Raw genomic sequence first — 21,751 nt, forward strand, 5'->3', positions numbered from 1 at the left:
ATCATGGACCACCTAGTTACCATGTAGCAGGCAATGCCCAGCAGAGCTGGGTGTTATCTGACTCTCCAAGCCATAAACTTGGGCATGTACAGCTAAAGTTATGTGTGCACAGCTGCACTCCATCAACAAATTCGATGATATATTCATCATCATGCTGAGAGGCCCTGAAAGCACAAGTTACATAGAGAAGTATCTCAAAAGATGAGGATCCTCACCGTGCTATGCAGCCTTTTCTCTCCTCCTGGACGTATGGCTTCACAGGGAATCCCTTGATCAATTGGCAGAGAAAGAGGAGAAGTAGGCCTGGTGTACAGATGATCTGCACGATAGCAGGCTCTACCTGAAAATGGATGCTGTAGTGCAATAGCCCCTTGCTGGTACATCCCTTAAGGACAGTGGTGGAGAGAAATCCTCCCAGTGGACAGAAAACTTGGAGCAATCACCGGATTGCTCACTTTGCTTGGAAAGAAAATTGGCCAGATGTGTAATCATACACTGTTTGATGGGCTCCCAGTGATTTTGCTGGAAACTTGGAAGGAATATGAATGAAAAATTGGTGACAATGAAATGTAGGGAAGAGGTATATGAGAAGACATCTCTGGGCAAAAAAACATGAACATAGTAGCATCCATGTAAATTCTTATAAAAATGTGCCTTTAGCAAAGGAATATTTTAATAATCAAGAGTATAAAATTACTATTCTGTGGATACCAGTCAACCTCTATTTCTGGTCTCCCCTGTTATTACACACTGAGGTCATGAACAAAGTGGGTGTGGAGGCAGGGATATAAGTTATGCATAGGCCCAGCAACATGGGCTTTCGCTCACCAAGGCTGACCTGGCTGTAGCCTCTACTGAGTACTCAGTTGGCCAGCAGCAGAGACCAACATGGAGGCCCCAGTATGCTACCATCCCTTGAGATGATCATCCAGCTACTTGGTGGTAAGTTGACCACCATGGACCACTTCCATCGTGGAAGGAGCAGCTTTTTGTTCCCGCTGCAATAGACATTCTGAGTATGCATTTGCCCTCCTTGTAGTCAATGTTTCTGCCAAAACTACCATCTGTGGACTTACAGAATGCCTTATCTACTGTCACAGTGTTCCACATAGTCATGCTTTTGATCAAGAAACTCACTTACAGTGAAAGAAGTGTGGCAATGTACCTATGTGCATGGAATTTATTGGTCTTACCATGTTCCTAACCATCCTGAAGACACTGCCTGATAGAATTTTGGAATGACCTTTCAAAGAACTCAATTATGGCACCAGTTAGGTAAGAATAACTGGTTACATGGTGTGGCTAGTATTCATAACTACTTTCTTTCACTACCCAGTGTATTCCCTTTGTATTCAGCAAGCAAATCAGCTTGTCCTTGTTCATTCAGCTGGTGGGGTGATCAAAACCTTCATTCTTCAAGGATCTGGACCATTAATAGTCCTGCCTGGGCAGGGTTATTGAGGTCTTCCATTGACATTTATCACAGGGCCTGGTAATAAGAAAAGACATCCTAAGAAACCTCCTGAATTCCAGGCATACTCTTCCTACCTCTACTGGAGAGTAGCAGTCCAGTTTCCACTTGGTCGTTGGCATCAATTGCCCCAGCAAGCACAGTAACTCCCCTCTTTGCCTAAGTGATTCTGTAACATGAGGAGTCCATGGAAGCCATCAGGAGTCTTAACTTGAAGTTCAGTGGAATCACTGCTGAGTCTCCTTGTGGCTCTAGGCCAGCAGAGCACAGGGTAATAATGGTGTCAATCCCATTTCCACTCCCTGATTTCTGGACCCATAAATCCTGGCTATAGGAAAAACAGGAACATATATCAGATATGGATTCAGATCGTATACAGCTTTGTGGAGAACCTTGCCTGTGAATTGTAAGGCATTCTGATTCTTTATATCTGCCTGTCACTTCCAATTTTTGGAGCTGTTGTCTGTGACTTCACTTTTCTGATGTATATAAGAAACGTCGTGATTTTCAGTTAGTTCTTCTCTTTTACTTGTTGTTAGGATGGAGTATCAACTTCTAAGCTCCTCACATGCTGGTCCAGAAAAGAAGTCCTACATTTTTCTTAAAGAAATTTGCATATACTTGAGATGTCTAAATTCAAACATTCTTGCTTATTAATGATGATATACTTACACTGATTTTTTTAAATTTCATTACAATTAAAAATATACTGTATATTTCTATTAGGAGACTATGATAAACAATGTTAATGCTCACATTTCTTTAGAGCTCTGTTCTGTAATTTAAGCTTGTATGTGGTATAGGCCATTTCTCAAAGAAATGAGAAGCTTAATTTGATATATGTGCAGTTAAGTGTTGGCATGCATGTTCATATTGAAGCTAAAGATTTTTTCTTTTCAATATATCTCACAGTAACTATTATCCTGAATAGGCTATCAGAAACTTTTTTTTGGCAGCCTTCAATTTCCTTTAAAATGTTTCATTCTTGACATGAAATATTAGAGCATAGAAGATTAAAGTATCAGCCTAGTGCAAAAAGATCCACATTCTTGACTCTGGTTTTATAAAACTATGCTTTATATCTATGATTGAAAAGTGAGAAAATGCTCAGAACAAAACCCCCTGGTAAATTTCACTTCCACAATAAGAAGACAGGCATTCTGTTATTGATTTTGGTTCACCTGTTAATCATTCAAAGATACAGCAGCATTCTAGTACATAATTAAAAAAGCAATTAAAGTATTTTTATAGAATCACAATCTCTATTATTCAATTCTCATTTCATGACTGAAGTAGGTATAATTACTCACTGATCAGTCTACTTCTTATATAGGAATAGAATCCTAATTTGATCCTCCTCAGAATTAGAATATGTGTTGTCAATAATATTTATGGCTAAATTAAAAATTTTGAAAGCAGAAACTCAAGAAACATAATAAAGCTTGTTGTTAAGAATTGTGTGATTTTGATGGAAGGACAGCCTGTTTACAAACTCACCATGCCATGGAAAAATATCTCCATTTATAAGCTTATGACAGGAAGTTAATTAACACAGCAATATCTGGTCTTGATTAAACACCTTTATATAGTTTTGCAGAGATGAGATTGACTATAATTAATATAATGTAATTAAAAATACATCTGTAACCAAAACTAATATGTATTTTGAAATGACTCAAGAAAATGGTATTATTTTCCTCAAAAATGAGAAAAAGAAAATATGTTTGACTAAGTTTTTCATGTGGAAGAGGTGAGTTTGTTGATAGAACAGTGTCTTTACCCCTTCTTAAAAATACTGAATTCCAAGCATACTGAAACAGTACTATTCATAAGAAAACCCCTTATTTTGAACTCTCAGTACATGGTTATGTCTGAAAGCTGGAGTGAAAGAAAACTTGATTTGTGAATTGAATTTTCTCTAAATTAACATGTGTTAAATCATATTCTACTCAGCAAATTTCTTTAACTAAAACTATATTTTCAAATAGCTTTGGCAAATATTCTAAAACAACAAGCTTCTAACTGTACATCTTCAGAGAAATAACTCTAGAAGCTTGAATTAATTAATTTTCTTCAGAAAGGAAAACATGTATTTATAGTCTCATGTGTTTATTTATGAAAAACCATCTGAATTATGAAAATCAGAAGTATGGTAACTGTCTTCATTATTTAATGTAGTATAACCTTCACAGGATGGTATTTTCAATTTTTATTTTTTGACAGGTATTTTAGGCAACAGGTATCAAAACATCAAGGAAGAAATAGAATTTGCAACATCCATTTTAAAACCATATTTTTCTTTTCATAAAATTGAGATAATCTAGAAAATGTTGTAGTGCAGTTTTACAGTTCATCTAGAAGCACCATTTCTTAATCACTTACTGATCCCTTCATTATTCATTAAGGTTTACTTAGATCCTGATAACACTGTCTCTCTTTAAATATATATTTGCTATAATTGATTAATAAATCAACTTTCAACATTTTAAAAAAATGACATTTGCTTAGGCAAGTAAGCCATATGTTAGTCTTAATCTAGATAAAATAGATCATATAAAGTGAGAAAATTCACAGCAATTGAATGCATGGAAAGGGAAGATCTCTGATACTTTACTTAATCTGAAAATAAAGTATTTCAAGATTTTGGTCTGAAAGGAACTATAAATCTGTAGAATAAGTCAATTTCATTTCCTTTTTATTTTTTCTTGTTAGGCAAAACTTTGTTTTTTTTCTGCTCATTAATTATAGAAAAACTTCTGGAAAAAAACTAAAAGTAGTCTGTTCTCATCTCCCATTTCTCTTCTTGATTCTGAGAGTGCTCGGGTATCACAGAGAAGCTGGGCAACTCCATCTTAAAAATGTTTCCCAACACCACTTGGAATTCATTTTACGTTGTCTTGCTCTATACAATTCCAATAATTTATTGTAAATTCTACCTTATAATCTATTCTACAAAAAAAATATCTTAAGGACAATCAGTTCTTCATACTTGAGAGTGAAAGCTTTTAAAATGAGTACATACTTACAAAGTGAACCCCTAGTGTATGTGGCAGGTGGGGGAGAACAGGGACAGAACTGGCCACTATGAAAGTCTTTTTCTTTTTACAACTCAAAGGGACAGAGAAAGAATTTATAATGACAAGTTTATAAATGAAAATGCACCAAGAATAGGGAGGGGGGAATATCTCTTTTCTTATTTTTGATAGGGAGAATTAAGCCTTTTGCTTTTTTTTTTGAAGTATAACTGACCTATGTCATTGAATTAGTTTCAGGTGTACAGCATAATGACTTGATATTTGTATATATTGCAAAATGATCACAGTAAGTCTAGTTAACATCTGTAACCAACGTTTCAAAAAAATTTTTTTCCTTATGATAAGGATTTTTAAGAGCTACTCTCTTAGCAACTTTCAAATATGCAATACAGTATTATTAACTGTAGTCACCATGCTGTACATTACATTCTCATGACTTATTTATTTGTAACTGGAAGTTTATACCCGTTGACTCCTTTTACCCATTTACCGATCCCCCACCCTCCACCTCTGGCATCTGCTAGTCTGTTCTCTGTATCTATAAGCTTGTTGTCTTTTTGTTTTACAATTCCACATATGGTATTTGTCTTTATCTTATTTCATTTAGCATAATTACCTCAAGGTCCATCCATGTCATTAAGGGCAAGAATTCATTATTTTTTATGACTGAATAATATTCTACTGTATGTGTATGTGTGTGTGTATATACATATACAAATAAATACACATCACATTTTCTTTATCCATATGAGATTGTGTATCTTTTACATTTTATTACCCATTCATATTTTTTATTCAGTAAATTGCTTACTCATATAATTTGCATATATCCTTGTATGTTTTCCTAGTTGCTTATCAATTTTATGTATTCTGTATGGTAACTTTATATATTGAAAATATTTCTACTAATCTTTCACTTGTATTTTAGCTTTTGTTCACTCTGCATTAGTTTGAATAGAATAAAGGGAAATAATGAAATGCACACCAATTTGAAAAGTTAAATAATGGGAAATTTATATAATAGATACTATGCAGCCATTTAAAAAATGTCTACATATATTCATAAGATTTTCATCAAGATTGTCATCAAGATACATTTCCAATTAAAACAAGCTCTAAATATATACATGGAATATATATATATAGAACATTAAAAAAATTTCCTCATAAACAAATATTCTTTATAAGTATATAAAATGAGGCTAGAATAATGTGCAAACTGATAATAGTTGTCTCCTTAGGAACAGAGTTAAAATGTTGGGAATGAGGGGGAAGGTACATTTAATGTTTACTCTTGATATTTCTGCATCTCTGAATTTCTTAGAAGAATGTTTTCCTAAATTACATGTTTTGTTAGTTTACTTTTGTCTGCCTCTATTAGTACTTTTATATTTTAAAAGCAAGAGAATTGGGATAATATGAAAGAAAGAGCCACTTCTGAAATTTGATTTATGATGAGTCCTAACTGATTATGACCTGACTGATAACTTCAAAGCCTAAATAAGTGACTGGACCGGGTTTTAAACATATATAGTATATATATATTAGAGGAAAAATAGGTAAATAAGAGAGCATGCATGTATCTGTTCTTATAAGAAAAAAATTTAAGAATAAACCAGAAAACTACGAAATTACTGCAGATAAGGTATGAGTGGAGGAGAGAAGGGAAAGGAAAAAGAGCTATGCTTCTCTGAGTGTAACATTTCACATTTGTTTGACTCTTAGAAGCACGTTAATGTTTTACATATTAAAAAATTAAAAATAAGTCAACAAAGAGTAAAGAAAGAGAACAATACCTGAAACAAAGTAATCAATTGCATTTCAAAGGTATAATATCCCAGCAAAGGAATAAAAGCAAAACAAAGGTAAACAAAAAGTTGAATCAAAGTAGCTATTAAACACAGTGTGTGACTATATACCCTGGGTCCAGGAATAGGATATTGGGCTTTGGGGAGAAATGCAAACAAATCTTGACCTCTTTAATGTCATTCCTTTCTGTAGTTGTATGGACAAAGCCATTTTCAAATTATCACAGGCGATTTGTCAGTTTGAGCAAGTAAATGTATTGATATTTCTGGAGCCAGGTTCTTTTCTGTGGATGAAAGAAAATGTAAATTCAGCAGGGAAGAGAGAAGGAAGGAAGGACCTTGTTGGTATGCAGCTGCAAGTATCAGTAAAAACTTTTTTTCTATACTAGTTTTGTCTGTTGCAAAGATCAAGAAGTAAAGAAACTCCAGTGGCAATGAGTATATGTAGAATCCACACACCTCTATCACATTCCCCCATGAAACAATAAACAGGAATCCTCAGTACAGGAATTTACCGATTTATGGTCTAGAACAGGACACATTGACATGAGTCTGGAATAATCTCTTATGCCAGAAAGTGAAAATGTGCAGAAAGAAATGACCTTGAAGATAAAAGAATACCTTGAAGGGGGTCCCACTAATCAAGTCTGGACCAAGATTATTAAGCAGGGAGTAATTAATTATAAACTACTGGGGGGAAATGGAAACACATGCATCCATACTGATGATCAATCAATAAGTAAATAAAGGAATGGAGGATAAAGTAAAGGAGTTAGAAAATCATTACTTTACATTCACCATAAAATTTTTCTTTACAATTAAATATAGAGAAGCAGAATTTTTCATGGTCTTAGAGGGTCTTTCTACAGATGGGTTATAAGATGCAAACAGAAACAAGGTAACTCTACCGTGGAGCAGCCAGACAGTCCTTTGATCTGTTGATCCAAATTTACATCGTCATCAAGAGAAGGACAATTGTGAATCTTCTAACATGAATGGGGACAATTTCTTACACATAGAAATTAGACCCAGGATACATAATCAGAATCTAAATGTGAGGGAATTTATGACAACCCATTAGAGCATGTTATTAAAAAGAAAAGAGAGGATCTGTGGTCTTCAGAAACGTTACTGTCATTAAAGCCAAAGAACAGCTGAGAAAATGTTCTAGATTAAAGCAAACTGCAAAATCAGGACAACTAAATGCAATAGGTCACTTTGGACTGGATCTTGGACTGGAGGAGAAAAAATTGCTATAAAGAATATGATTGACAAAATTGGTATAAGGGTGAAAATATATAGAGAAAATAGATATTTAATTCCTTAATTTACTATACAGTGGTTATGAAAGAATATCCTTATGGTTAGAAAATATGCCCTGAAGCATTGAAGAAAAAGGAGAAAGGAAAAAAAATATGTGTAGATACATAAAATGATAGAACAAATAAGGCAGATTCTAACACATGAATCTACATCAGGGGTAAACAGGAGCTTTTTGCACTATCTTGCAACTTTTTGGAATGATTGAAATTATTTCCAAGTAAACAATAAGAAGTATAGCATTTTAGAAATAATGGAGATTTTGTCAAATACTTTAGATGCTTCACAATAGACATCTAAACATTTGTGAAGTGAATGTATGAATGAAGGCATTCAAAAACTGCCTATTGTAACTCAATGTAATGCTTTTTCTATATGTTTCTGGATGTACCTTGATCACATACTCAGAATGAAATAAGCTTTTATTCAAAATCAAAATCAAGAAATTAGACTGATATTCATTTGGATTAAAATGCAAGACAGAAATTAGAAATAATGTCACAGAAGGGAAAATATTTCTGAGGAGGTTACTAAACATATGCTGCAAGTTAGGAAAGCATATATCAATATTAAAAAGGCATTTTCTAATGTTTCCCAGGCACACATGTCTAGATTAGTTATTTTAAAGTATGAAATATATGTTTAAATTCTTCAGAAACTGTCACTCTGAGTTTCCACTTACCATGACCCTAAGACACCAAATTTATCAATGAAAACAGATTTCATCTTAATTTGCAAATCAGGAAACATTGTACATTTCAATAGATATAAATTCTACAATCACACTTGTGTTAGTGATAATATAAAGGACTATTGTAATCATTCTTGTTGGATAATACATTCAGGTTATGGAGAGTTAAAGATAGGTGTCCATTAAGAAGGGGAATTATAAGGCAACAAACATTCACTGGTATGTCATTAGTCTTTAATTGTCAGTTACATTGCTTTCCCAAACAAGGTAGCATATTTAAATGGTTCTTATTTTGAAATATTTCTTTCGTCTTCCCACAGCGCAGGTCCTTCTTTGCAGGCAGCTCTGTGTGACACATCATAGCATCTAGCACACCGGGTGAATAGCATTCTTGGCTTCGTGGATTTGTTAGGGAGTTTCAAGTTTGAAAAATGCATGTAAAACAGTGCAGTGCTCGGCAAGGTGTACATGCTCCCTTCTCCCACCAGAAAAGGAGTTCTGAAAGATTATCTGCCTTTAAATGTAAATGAATAAATGAGACTAAACATCTAAAAACAAACAAAATCCATAAAAACATACTTTCTTTCAATTATATTATCATTATTTATAAATTGCACAGAAATGAGCCATATGATCATCCCTTGAATATGATATTTTGAAATTATATGTGATGATAATCTGTGAATTACATAGTGAACCTTTGTTAATGGGTGCAAAATGAGTGTTTCTTTAATGAAAATTTTCAGATGTGCTTCTTTGCATTTGGCTATGGACTTGCTGTTTTTGTCTAGTGTCTCAAAATGAGAGGTTTGGAAAATTAGAGTTTGCATATTTCAAATGATGTTCTGTCACCAATTTGCTTCACACTCAGTTCTTACTGAGTCTTTGGAAACTTATACATTAAAAGAGGAAATGCCTACTCTAATTCTATGCACCATTCATTCTCTTGATTTGAAAAAAAAATGTTAGGTTGACCAAATTGGAAAGGGTTAATCTCAGACATCTGGCTCACAAAACTGGCTCACAAAACTGTATAAACCAAGCATAGATGACTAATTTAGATAGTAGAGATAAAATGGCTGAGTATATAAACAAACACTATTTTTGTAAACAAATACATTATTGAATGAAGTTGAAGGAAATTCCCTGGAATATCTCAGACATAGATATTAAACAAAATTAATTTAAATATGCCTTAAAAACCTATCCCAAAGCAAGTATAATAGAATGAACTGATTACATTGTAAGCTCTATTGATGTTTATGTGGGATGTGTGGGTACTAACATTTATTAAGCACCTATTGTGTGCCAGAACAGTGACAACGATTTAAATCTTTATTTCAGAGCCAAAGTATAAGCTGTTTTATTCTTTCATTTTATACATGATGAAATTTTATTGAAGGGTTGAATTAATGCATGAGTTACATACCTCAGAAGTGGCAAAATCAGAAAATATATTTTGTTCAATTACTCTAATGTATGTATGTGAGTAAGATTTATCTATTTTAATGAACTGACATATTTCCTATAAGAGTCACAGAGCTCACTGTTGTTTGCTTTAGGTTTTGGAGTGTCAGGAAAACTGGAAATCAATTCTACACATGGTCATGCCTCTCCAATCCAGCTGACCCATACAACAGTCTGCCCCAACATCAATGTTTGCAAAATGAGCTGACAAATGTTTCATACTAGAACAGAAATCAGAGAAGATTCTTTACTCTTGTAAATCAGGTGGCTTGTGTGTGATCCCCTGCCTGAGGCAAGCAGTGGCATAAGGATTCCAGGAGCTTGGGTCTGTGAGGCAATGTGGTATTCACTTGCTCACTGTTGACCAGGGTGAGTCATCTGGAACGGAGAATCTTAGCAGCAGCTGAAATAATCAGCTGGTTGCCCCCACCAATGAATCATTTATCTGAAGTGATTATACAGTGAGAAATAACTCAGGTTGAAATACTATAACAGAGACCAGGTGTCACTGTAAGAGAAAAGGTTGGGAGATGAGTGTAGCAAATATAAACTTGTGTAACTGTTTGAGCTGAGTACTACGTAGTTGTAACAAGATTCATTGGAAAGGAGGCCAAAGCCTGACTTGTAGTATAATTTTTGCTATGTATTATTATGGTTGCGATACAGTCAAGTTAAATGAGATCATACTGGATTAGAGAGGGCCTGAAATAAGAAATAAATAAAGTACGGAATGTATAGACACCAAAGGTTTTAGCATACAGATAAGCAGAATTCTGAATTCAGATGTTGTTTGTAGAAGTCTGTAAATAATCTTCAAAATATAGAAATTTTGCTTGCCTGTGAAGAAGGGCTGTCCATATTATAGTGGATCTGGAAAGCAGAGGAAAATTTGGATGCACGTATGAGGAAGAATAGCATGTGAAGATGGAGACAAGATATCTGAGTGACGTGTCTACAAACCAAGGGACGCCAAGCACCAGAAGCTAGGAAGAGGTGGAGAAGGATCCTGTCTAGATCCTCAAGGGAAGTAAGTAGGTCTGCAGACATCTTCATTTCAGACTTCTAGCCTACAGAACTGGGAGCCAATACATTTATGTTGTCCGAAACCACCCACCTTCTAGTACTTGATTTTGGCAGCCCTAAGGAACTAGCACATTACTCCCATCATCTGGGATCTCATAACATATCCTGAGAATTTAGGAATAACTTTCTTCCCATTCTGTGGGCAGGCCCAGGACTGAGAATCCTCAAGTGATTCAAAATTTCTTTCATTCAGTAGTGTCCCCCAAACACGAACTCTGACTGCACTGCTTTCCGGGTGCTGTACTATAAGGACAGCGCTTCCTCAGAAGCAAGCAGAAATGTTGTTTCACTTGTTACAGACTTTCACAAATGACATCTGTGTTCAGAATTCTGGTTATCTCTATGCTAAACCTATACTTTGTAAGTATATGTTCCCTATTTAACCTTTTTATTTCTTCTTAAGCCATGTTTGCCCTACTTCACCAGAAAAGATTAAGGACAAGATATATGAAATAGTATTAGCCAGCTTTAATTGGGAGGTAAAAGAATAAAGGAGAACAAGAGTAGGATTGCCTGGCCACAGAACTTGTGATGTTAATTTTGTAAGGGACCTCCTATTAATGAAACATTTTATTTGACTCAAATATTATAATCATCTCCACCCCTGGGGCTCTGGTATTGTTCTGAAAGAGATGGGTCAGAAGACAATCTGAAAATAACTAAGTATAACAGTGAGCAGAATTTGGTCCATTGGCTTAGAAATTCATACATTGTCCCAAATCGTTAAGTAACCTAAAGTTTAGGATTAATGTGGTAATCCAATTGCCCTTCCCAACATTCATTGTTTCCTCTTCCTTTCTTACCTTTGATGCCCACCTCCTTCCTATAAGCTTATCCCATTCATTCTCTGCATTGTTTGGATTTCTGTGGTTATTCAGTTTAGGATATATTGTTGGAAACTTTGTGGCACTAAAAAAATGGATATAAGAAATAGATTTTTAAGAAAACAAATTGCTGTATTTAATATGCAAGACAGAAGTTGTTTATATTGTAATACTACTTGGGGGTACTAAAATGATGACATATACATGGTGGCATGAATCAAGAGTTTTGGAACCAAAGAAAGTCCTGTGGCCAATGAAACATAAATGAAGCAGAGAAACCTAATAGTGGCTTAAAATAATGGGTTTTAATTCTGTTCCAATTCTTAAGCCTTTGCTGATGATTATTTTTATGAATAAATTTAGGAATCCATGATATAATATTATGACTTTTATGTGAACTAGAAACTTAGATTTTAGTCTGGCTCATCTACTAACATTTTACTTATGAAAACTTAGGCAAGTCTGCATGAGGCTTAATTTATACATCTACAAAATAGATAATTCCAGCAAGAATTTTTCAGGAATCTTGTGCTATAAGGAGTTGGATAAAGAGTGGCAGATTTCTCTAAAAAAATAAGTGAAATACTTGTCAGAGTCTCTATTTTATAATGACAATTTAGGCATTAATAGGATAATAGAATCTGCTTTGAAAGCTCTGTAGTACCTTTGTCAAATGTTAGTAAATGGTTCCAGTATTATATATTGAACAGCATTCTTCCACCAAATAATGTCTAAAATAGTTGTGTGTTTTGTAGTATCATTTTTTTATTATATAAAAATATGTAAATTTGGAAAGAAAAGGGAGAAAAATCACTTTATTTTGGGGTAGTAAAATCATGGATGGTTTTGTCAACATTTGTAAATGGAAGAGCAATCAATAATTATTACTTAAAATTGTTCTCTTAGGGAAGAATGCCTGCATCTTAAACTAAAGATAGATAATGCTATTTATGTACAATTTTGCTTTTGGTGCCATTCTGAAATGAAAGCTTTCAGTCCCTCAATTATTATGAATAATACTTCACTTTTAATTGATAATCATAATTCATCAAATTATCAAATTGAGCTATTCTTGTGAAAGGCACTACAGAAAATAAAATAATGAAGATGAACCCTGCTACCTTTCTATTTTGTGAAATAATTACAGAGGTACATTTATCTGCAGACTTTACTGTCCATCAGTATTTAGTTCTAAGGAAAGGATCTTTCATGCCTTCCTGAAAATGCTGTAAAAGACTTAAGAAAAGGCAGGCTAGTTGTCATCATCCCAAGTAGCTGTCTAAAAATGGAAATAATTTCCAAAATCTCTGCCCCACAGGTACATGGAGATGCTGACAAAATTAGAGGAAAACATTGATGGCAAAAACAAATCCCCAAATATTCCTTCCAAGTTTTTTGGCTTCTTTTCCATTGATCTCACTTTTCCCCTAGAAATGATTTACATACAATTTAGCAACATAACAGTAGGTTATATACATAGGAATAGCAATAAATATCATTTCTCTCCAAACAAGGAATCATCTTCATTCAATGTAGAGTCTGAGGATAGATCCCTGACTTTCTTATAGATGTTGCCATTGAGATGCTTTTAAATGAGATCCCAAGCAAACCCCTTTACCCATTGGTGCTCTGTTCTTGAGGAAAACATGCCCACCATTAAGGCTGTTACAGAAGAAAGAACCATTAAGCAGCTACATAGGCATAATTATTTCAGAAACATATGTGGGTGGTCTGTTAAAAAAACAATTAAGTATAAAATGGAACTCTTTGCAAATGGGCCACCCTGCATATAAACATGAATATATATATATACCTGTGTATATAATTAGATGTAATTGAAATAATATGGGGCCTCCTGGAGAGATGATATGTTGTTAAAGGGCTTTCAGTTTTTTTCTAAAGCAAATTAATTTCAAAGAAAATAGAAGGCTTTGTGAAATGTGTATCTCAAAGGATCTATCTTTCCCAACCTCCACATTTGCCTACTTAGCTAATTATCATTTCCATATATACATACACACAAATTCAGTCATATATATCCTGCTCAAAAATTATTATACCAAGAAAATATCCTAGGTATTTTTTAATCTGAAACTACATATGAACCTAGATCTTTTTTTAAAAGGGAAAGCAGATTTTAGGTATATCAAATATAAAAAGTTTCAGCATTTCGTTGTGCAAGAAAGCATCAATAAAATGTCACTAGATCTTTATATTAACCCCACAGGTTTTGGTGATGTTGTTTGGTTTCATTATTTCCAGAGGTAGGAGTAAGGATCCCTTAGGAATCCCACCCAAAGATACTCAGACTCATATTATATCTGTACCTCTTTCCACACATTTTCAGTTCTTCACCATTTCCTACTTCTTTTTTTTCCCCCCATCTTTATTAGCTAAGATTCTCCAGAGAATCAGAACCAATAAGATGTACGTATATATGAGTGTATGTGTGTGTGTGTGAGTGTGTGTATATATATATATATATATATATATATATATATATATATATATATATATAAAGACAGATATTTAGCATTGTGTTTTAGCATTAGTTTTTTCTTTTTTCAGATAGTGCTTTCTACTCTATTAAACATTAAAACATAAATGTATGTTCCCTGTGGGAAACAACTAAAGGACACCAGGGTTGGAGAAACAGATACTTGGAGAATCACACAACAGAAACCCATCTTCACAAAAAAGGTTCAGTACTGATTTCCAAGGAGGAGCAAGGCACGGCCAGATCAAATCTGGTGATAACACCAGGATCAAGGACCCCAAGCTTCCCAATGCTTTGACCCCTGGCAAAGATCTGAGAACATTGCCCTTCTGTGAAAACAGAGCCTTCTAATACTTTGATCACATTATCCTCCCTTCTTTTCACCAGGAGGCACATCAAATAGCTGTACAATTCTGTCCAGTTACCCATCGTTTATCTCAAACCCAGAATTCTTGTTGCAATAAGCAGTACAGCGATAACTGTAGTTTCTTGTACCTAAACCTCTGCTAGAATCTTCTACTACAGTTTCAAACACTGAACATTTTCAGAGGAAGGGGCATTTTCTGATTTGCTTCTGTAGTCTTTAGGAGGCCAGGAAAAAGAGTAATGCATGCCATCTGACATTCAGCTGTTTTAGGATTACATATGTAGACTTTGCTGCATCGATGTCCACATCAAGTTTATCAGAAATATCCTCATATATATAATGTAACTAACTCCGGGGGTTGGGAGGAGGAAATTTTTCCAGCCTGGAGCCAATTACCTTTGAAACCAAAATTAGTTGAAAGGAGAATTAAAGTGGGAGAAACCTGTTTATCGCTTACAAGCAGTCGTCCACTTCTGCTCCTCAGTGTCTCTCATGACCTAGCTGCAAAAAGGGACCCCACCCAACCTGTCAGTTCAACTGTGCCCTGATCGCCATGTGATCCCCTATTGATATGGACATAGACTACTCTCCACCCCTTGGAAACACCTATTGATAATGCAAATGCTTTAAAGCCAGTTGAGAGATTATGGAAATATTGCAAATTTACCCACAGCCCACCCCTCCAGAAATTTTCCCTATAGTCTACTCAGTCCCCATCTTCCATACTGGCCCCTGTATGAGAAAACTGAAGCACTGTAACCAGATTAATAGCAGACAATAAAAAAACAATAAAATCATTATAATCCTCAAGACGAAGGCTTCAGCAAAGTTGAAAGTCCTATGCAAATTTGGTCCATAGCTCACCCATTCCACAAGCAGTCAGTAGCTGAAAAGGTAGGGAGTTCAGAGTAATTATCATGCAGCAGCTGCATCCAGGGGGCAGGTCCAGGCCACAAGGACTATAGAAGAAAATCACCCTAAGCGTGATAAGATATATGTTTTAATGACACCAGCATAGGCAAATCTTGTCCATCAGGCAGGATGCATGCAAGAGAGTGGTCCTGTGATAAAACAGTGGCAGGAATGGGATCTCGTCCTGGTCTAGTACACCAGACTTTCACCCCTTTCCCTGTGGTAGTTACAGATGGGTCAGTATATAGGGCTATGGGAGGTACATGCACTGGCCATAAGAATAAAACAAAATATCCTCATAAAATGCTTTTCCTTCCCAGAAGTTTTGTGTATACTACTATGATTTCGGAGACCATTCTGCCATTACTCCAGGAATACACATAAGTCCAGCTTTTGGGCCTTTCCCCCAAGGTGTAAGAATGGCCATTCATTGCTGATCCATGTGTCAAAATGTCCAGGCCCATCTCCATACTAAAGAGTCGCTGGGATTTAATGCAGTTGGGGCTGGCAGCAGGATGTTGCTCTGCTGGCCATATCCTGGCTTCAATAACTCCTCTTTGGTTTGCACATACAGTTGTATAGGAGAGGCAGCACTGTGTGTTAACATATCTACAGGATTCAAGGCTCCTTTTTGGGGCTTCTCATTCAAATACTGTATCATTGTCCATAAGTAAACTGACCAGCCCCATAGACTATTGGTGTCCAACTTCAGGCCAGATTTCAACAAACCATTGTACTTATCTACCATGCCTGCCCTGGTAGCATTATATGGGACATGAAACTTCCACTTTATTCCTAATTGCTGCACCCATTCTTGTAATGCATGTCAGTAAGGTGGGTGCCTTGTTGGCTCTCAATCACCTGTGGCCAGCCATTGGCTACAAAGAGACACTCTTGGCCCCTTTTAGTGGTTTGCTGATTTGCATGACATGCAGGAAAAGCTACCAACAGTCCAGTAGCTGTGTTCACACGGGTCATGGCATACCAATATCCTTCTGATATGGGCAGAGGCCCAATATAGTCTATCTGCCACCTGACAAGGGGTATCAGTCCCTTTACTATGTTGTGTGAGACTTGATGTAAGTCCCTCTTAGAGCACACAAAGCACTACTTCCAGGCTCTGCTGATTTCTTCAAAGGTCAACAGCAAGCCCCACTAACAGGCTACAGCTCACATCATCTTTTGCCCTGCGTGCAACAAACAATGATGTACCCATTGGACCACATCAGAGGAAGGCTTTCCTTCTAGCCAGTGCACCTGGACCAATGTGTTTGCTTCATCATTCCCTGGGGATGCCAAAGGCAAATGGCCAGTCACATGATACACAGTAACTGTCTTAGCATGATCAGAGGCCCATAGGTCTTGCCACAACTCTTGCCCCCAAAGGAGCCAGTGAACAACCATCCAGTTGGCATGGTGCCATGTTGGGAGCCACAGGGTCAAGCTCTGATAGATGGCCCAGCTGTCAGTGCAGACAAATATAGGGGAGGGCTCCTGGGTGATCACGAGCCATACTGCCTGCAACTCAGCCCACTGACTGCTTTTCCCCTTTCCGTCCTCCATACATATTGTCTCAGTCCTAGCATGGAAAGTCACAGCCTCCACTTCAGGGAATTCCCACTACTGAAGCTATGTGTATACCAAGCATCTTCAGGTATAGGGGCTTTCCCTCCTGATAAGGACTCTCGGCTACCAATGGCTCAAAAGCAAATTCATCCTGCTTTCCACTGGTATACATCACTGGTGCCAATAAGTGTTGGAGTTCTCCCCTTAAGGGGTTAGTATAGAGGGTGCTATACTGCTGTAAATATGCACACCATTTGGCCAGTGTAGGCATCTGTGCCATCCTACTCTATGGCCTTTGGGTCCAATCTCACATCCACCCCACTTGGGATAGGTGGTTATTACCTTGGTTGGAGTTATTTTGGTGATTGGCTCCATAGCCAGCAAGGCATGGTACACAGGAGCCAGTTGCTTCTCTGTCAAGGTGTACTGGACCTCTGATCCTTTCAATAGTTGTGACCAGTATCCAAAAAGATGGCGTTTCTGTTCAAGCCAATGCCAAAGGCTCTATCCATAACCAACTTCAGTTACATGAACATCTAGCTCACAGGGCCTTGATGAGTCCATTATTCTTAAGGCCTATACAGCCTTGACTACTCATTTAGCAGCAATAAAAGCAGCCACACATATTCCATCCCCATCCCACCTGATGCCCTTTTGTACCAACTAGTATAAGGGCTTCAGAATTTGTGCCAAGTGAGAGATAAACACTACTGGAGAGTTTCTCCAATTTCCTTGTGCCCAACCCCCCAGGCAATATACATTGCGTAGTATTTGTCACTCACTGAGATACAGGCAGAGCTACAGGTGGGTGCTTAGCATGTCCCCTCAGAACTGCCTTTACCACATATACCCTCAGTCTGCACTCACCTGCAGTGGTCTATAACCACAGGCCCTGAAGGATATCTACCCTCAAAGTATATTCAGAGGTGGGAGAGATGTACACAGTATATTCCTTTGGAATTAAACACCCTATCCCCAATGGGATTTGGGCTTTCTTCACTCTAATTGCCTTACCCCCATAGCCATCTGTCATAGCAGGGATCCCAGGAATATGGGTTTTGCTCAGGGTTGCCATAAATCAGAGAACATTCAGCTCCTGTATACACCAGTGCCTGGACACATTGTACATTCACGGGGGAATAATGAATTGCTAATTCTACATGTGCCCTCTGGTCCCCATCATGTTCCCCAAGGTGGGGCCTTGACCCCTACTCAGTCAAACCACAATGCCCAATATTCTACCTGTTGGGTTGAGGGCCCAGGAAGAGCCTGAGTACTCTCCCCCAGGAAGTCTTGTAGGGACATAGGCCAGACATGGGGCTTTGGCTCTAGCTTCCATGTCCTGGGCTTTAGCGGCTAGAACTGCTGCTCTGGCTTTAATTGGTGCCACACTTCTAACAAGATCCTATTGGGTTACCCATTAAGCTTTTCTTTCACTACCTCAGAGTTTATCAAATGAACCCACATCTGGGTCCTTGAAACTTTCACGGGGCCCTTAGCACCTCTCCATTCAGTGGCAGCCCATACATCCTTCTGTGCTCTTATTGTTTCAACTTCCCCCAGATCTGCTAAACTACAAGTAGCCTCACTTATGGGATTCCCTATGTAGGGGTCAAGAATAGTCACTAGTGACTCAAAGAGGGTTTGGGGAGCTGTACAGAGCACCAGATTTCTCATTTCCATGGTGATCAATTTTTCATCGGGGTCTGGGGTTCATATTATAGATGATATTTTTCATGCCCAACTCCCATTAACACCTGCTGGAGCTCTGCATACATTTTGCAGCTAGTGGGTAAATATGGTAAATTACTCTGATTGGACCAAATTGTCTGTTGGCTGCTGTCAGCCAATCCAGAAGTGCCTGATTTCCTGGGGCGTGATGGGTACTGTGCAGCCTGGGGCAAATTACCTTTGAAACTGAAATCAGTCAAAGTGAATAATAAAGTGGGAGAAACCTGTTTATTGCCTACAAGCATCATCCACTTCTGCTTGCCCATGTTTCTCATGACCTAGCTGCAATAAGGGACCCCAACCAACCTCTTGTAGCAGATATGCCCTCACTCCTACATCCTTATAATTACCTTTTGATATGGAGATGGAACTACTTCTCTTCACCCCTTGGAAACACCTATTGATATGGAGATGCATTAAGGCCAGGTGAGAGTTTCTTAAAATATTGCAATTTTACCCACAATAGGTGTATGTATATGTATGGGAGGAGAGAAGGATTCATTTTAAGGAATTTATTTTGAGATTGTGAAGTATTGGTAAATCCAAAATCTTCAGAACATACCAGCAAGCTGAAGTCTCAAGGAAGAACTACAGTCAAAAGACATTCTACTGGCAGAATTCTTTCTTGCTCAAGGGAAGTCTTTATTTGATTCATGCCTTCACCTGATTGGGTGAGGCCCACCGTTACTACAGAGAAAAACCTGTTTTAGTGAATGTTCACTGGTTTAAATGTTAATCTCATCCAAAAAACACCTCTACAGAAGTATCTAGAATAATGTTTTACTAAATAATTAACTGGACACCATGGCCCAGCCAAGTTGACACATAAGATTAACCATCACAATCTACCAAAAATAGAAGAAACAATAGTGAATACTGTGAATCATGTAGAATAAGGTAGAAAATATGTCTTGTGAGTAATTTAAATTCTAGTTCAGCTGTTCTGTAGGTGATTTAACTAAATTACTCACTTGAGCCATGCTATTTCATCTGTAAAATGACGATAGATCTTTTCATTAATTCACATTTCATTGATTTGCACCTATTTGAGAAATACAGATTGAATTATTAGTTTTCTACTATTTTTAGTATTAAAAACATTTTATCTAAGTTGTTTTTTGCTTGTTAATTTCTTTAAATTTACACTTGCATAGTACCTGACATTCTCAATTATATTACCACTTTCTAATTCCACTGGGCAGAGTGAGTTTTATAGGAAAAAAGTCTGAATCCTCCATTATCCCTTTTGTTTATTTGTTTATTTTCCTCACTATTTAGGTTTTATATATGGGAGAATATAAAAAAGAACAATTATCTTTAGTCTTACATGTAAAAATTTAAAACTTTAATGTAAGTTGGAAATTATCTTTCTCAGTAAATTGAACCTAAACTGCTACTGACAGAGGTCTATCAGAAACAAACTTCATTTACAAGGTTGTAAACAGAACACAGAATTTCTTGAGTTCTGCTCAATTCCAACTTGATCATTGTGTGTTTTCCTTATCTGTCACCTCATTCTAAGACAATCAGTTGCCTTTTAGGGAGACTTAACTAAAGTGAAGTTTCAATTATAATTGTTCGATTAGTAGTGGTCCTTCAACTTCAAGTCAGAGTTTAGGTTGTTTTATTATTTAATTTCCCAAGGCTTATACCTCATACTATGGCTACTCTTTTGATGAGAACATCAGTGATATGTATACAACATATTTTAAAAAGTAAAATCTTTTGAGTATGTGATAATTACAGTGCCACCATTGTCATTATTTTAAGGAATTATAGCTGGGAGAGAACAAAATGGATTTTTGATTGGTTACTGAATAGACAATAAAATTTCAAAGAACTTTTTATTCATGTTCATTCTCTCAGTGGTATTAAGGAGGAACAGATGTATATATAGTAGGAGAAAAAAGTACATTTGCTCAGTAGTTGCTTTTCATAAGTAAGAATGTATAATTACAAATGGAAGTCTTTAAAATATTCAACAGACATATGTAATATAGTCACAAATTAAGCATGTTTATACAGTCAAAAGGTGAAATAAAAAAGACATAATGCTTGCTAATGTGTTGACATAATACATTTACAGATATATGTATATATATACACACATATATATATGCCAAATATATATCATATTCCTCTGCACTAAACATTAATTTATTTTTCTATCTTGGCCAAACTGCACAATTCTTTGTTTTTTCAAACAGAAAACTTGTACAGGCAGAAAATAAACAGTTTTACTCCAGAGTGTGTGCAAATGTTCTTATACAACTCTGTTAGTAACAGTAATGACCTAAGCACAATGCATTTCCAGGGGAATTAATGACTGGGGTTAATGGCCCAAGGCAAAGCCAGCCATTCATGAATCCCTAAGAAATGCCCTGTACTTTGATCATTATTGCTTCATTATAACATAAAAATAATCAGCAGCAATTACAGTGGGAATGGGAACAGTTCAGTCTTGACAGTTAACTCTTTCAGGCTTTGTATTCCTGAAGATTTCACTGTTTCAGGTGAATTTAGCATAAACAATCTTATAACCAAAGGAATTAATACAAATGACACTGAAATGTAATGTGATCCTGAGTGGCCAAGATCCCAACTGAAATTAGAGGAAAGCCTGGCTACACAAAGAAAGCAAAATGAGCCTGTGTGAATCAAACGCCAAGCAAGTCAACCTGAACAAATAGTTTTTAAAGAGGTATTTATCTCAATGCTCAGACAAAGCAAACACAGTGGATACCACAGTTGACAAGACAAAAATTCTGAAATGACCTAAATTAAGTGGCATAAAGGCCAGAGAATAAGGGGGAGAAACAAGGGAAAGTCATCAGTCAATAACCTGAGGCCTCAATTAACCAGAAACTCCACATTACTTGATGAAGTGATTTCTACAACCATCTAGAATGTCCCTGGAAGCACAGCATCCCTCTTGTGCATGACCAGTGCCTGAACATCATCAGCAACCAATCCATGAGC

Source organism: Manis javanica, chromosome 3 (assembly GCF_040802235.1).
Source record: "Manis javanica isolate MJ-LG chromosome 3, MJ_LKY, whole genome shotgun sequence".
In the NCBI taxonomy this organism is placed as follows: domain Eukaryota; kingdom Metazoa; phylum Chordata; class Mammalia; order Pholidota; family Manidae; genus Manis; species Manis javanica.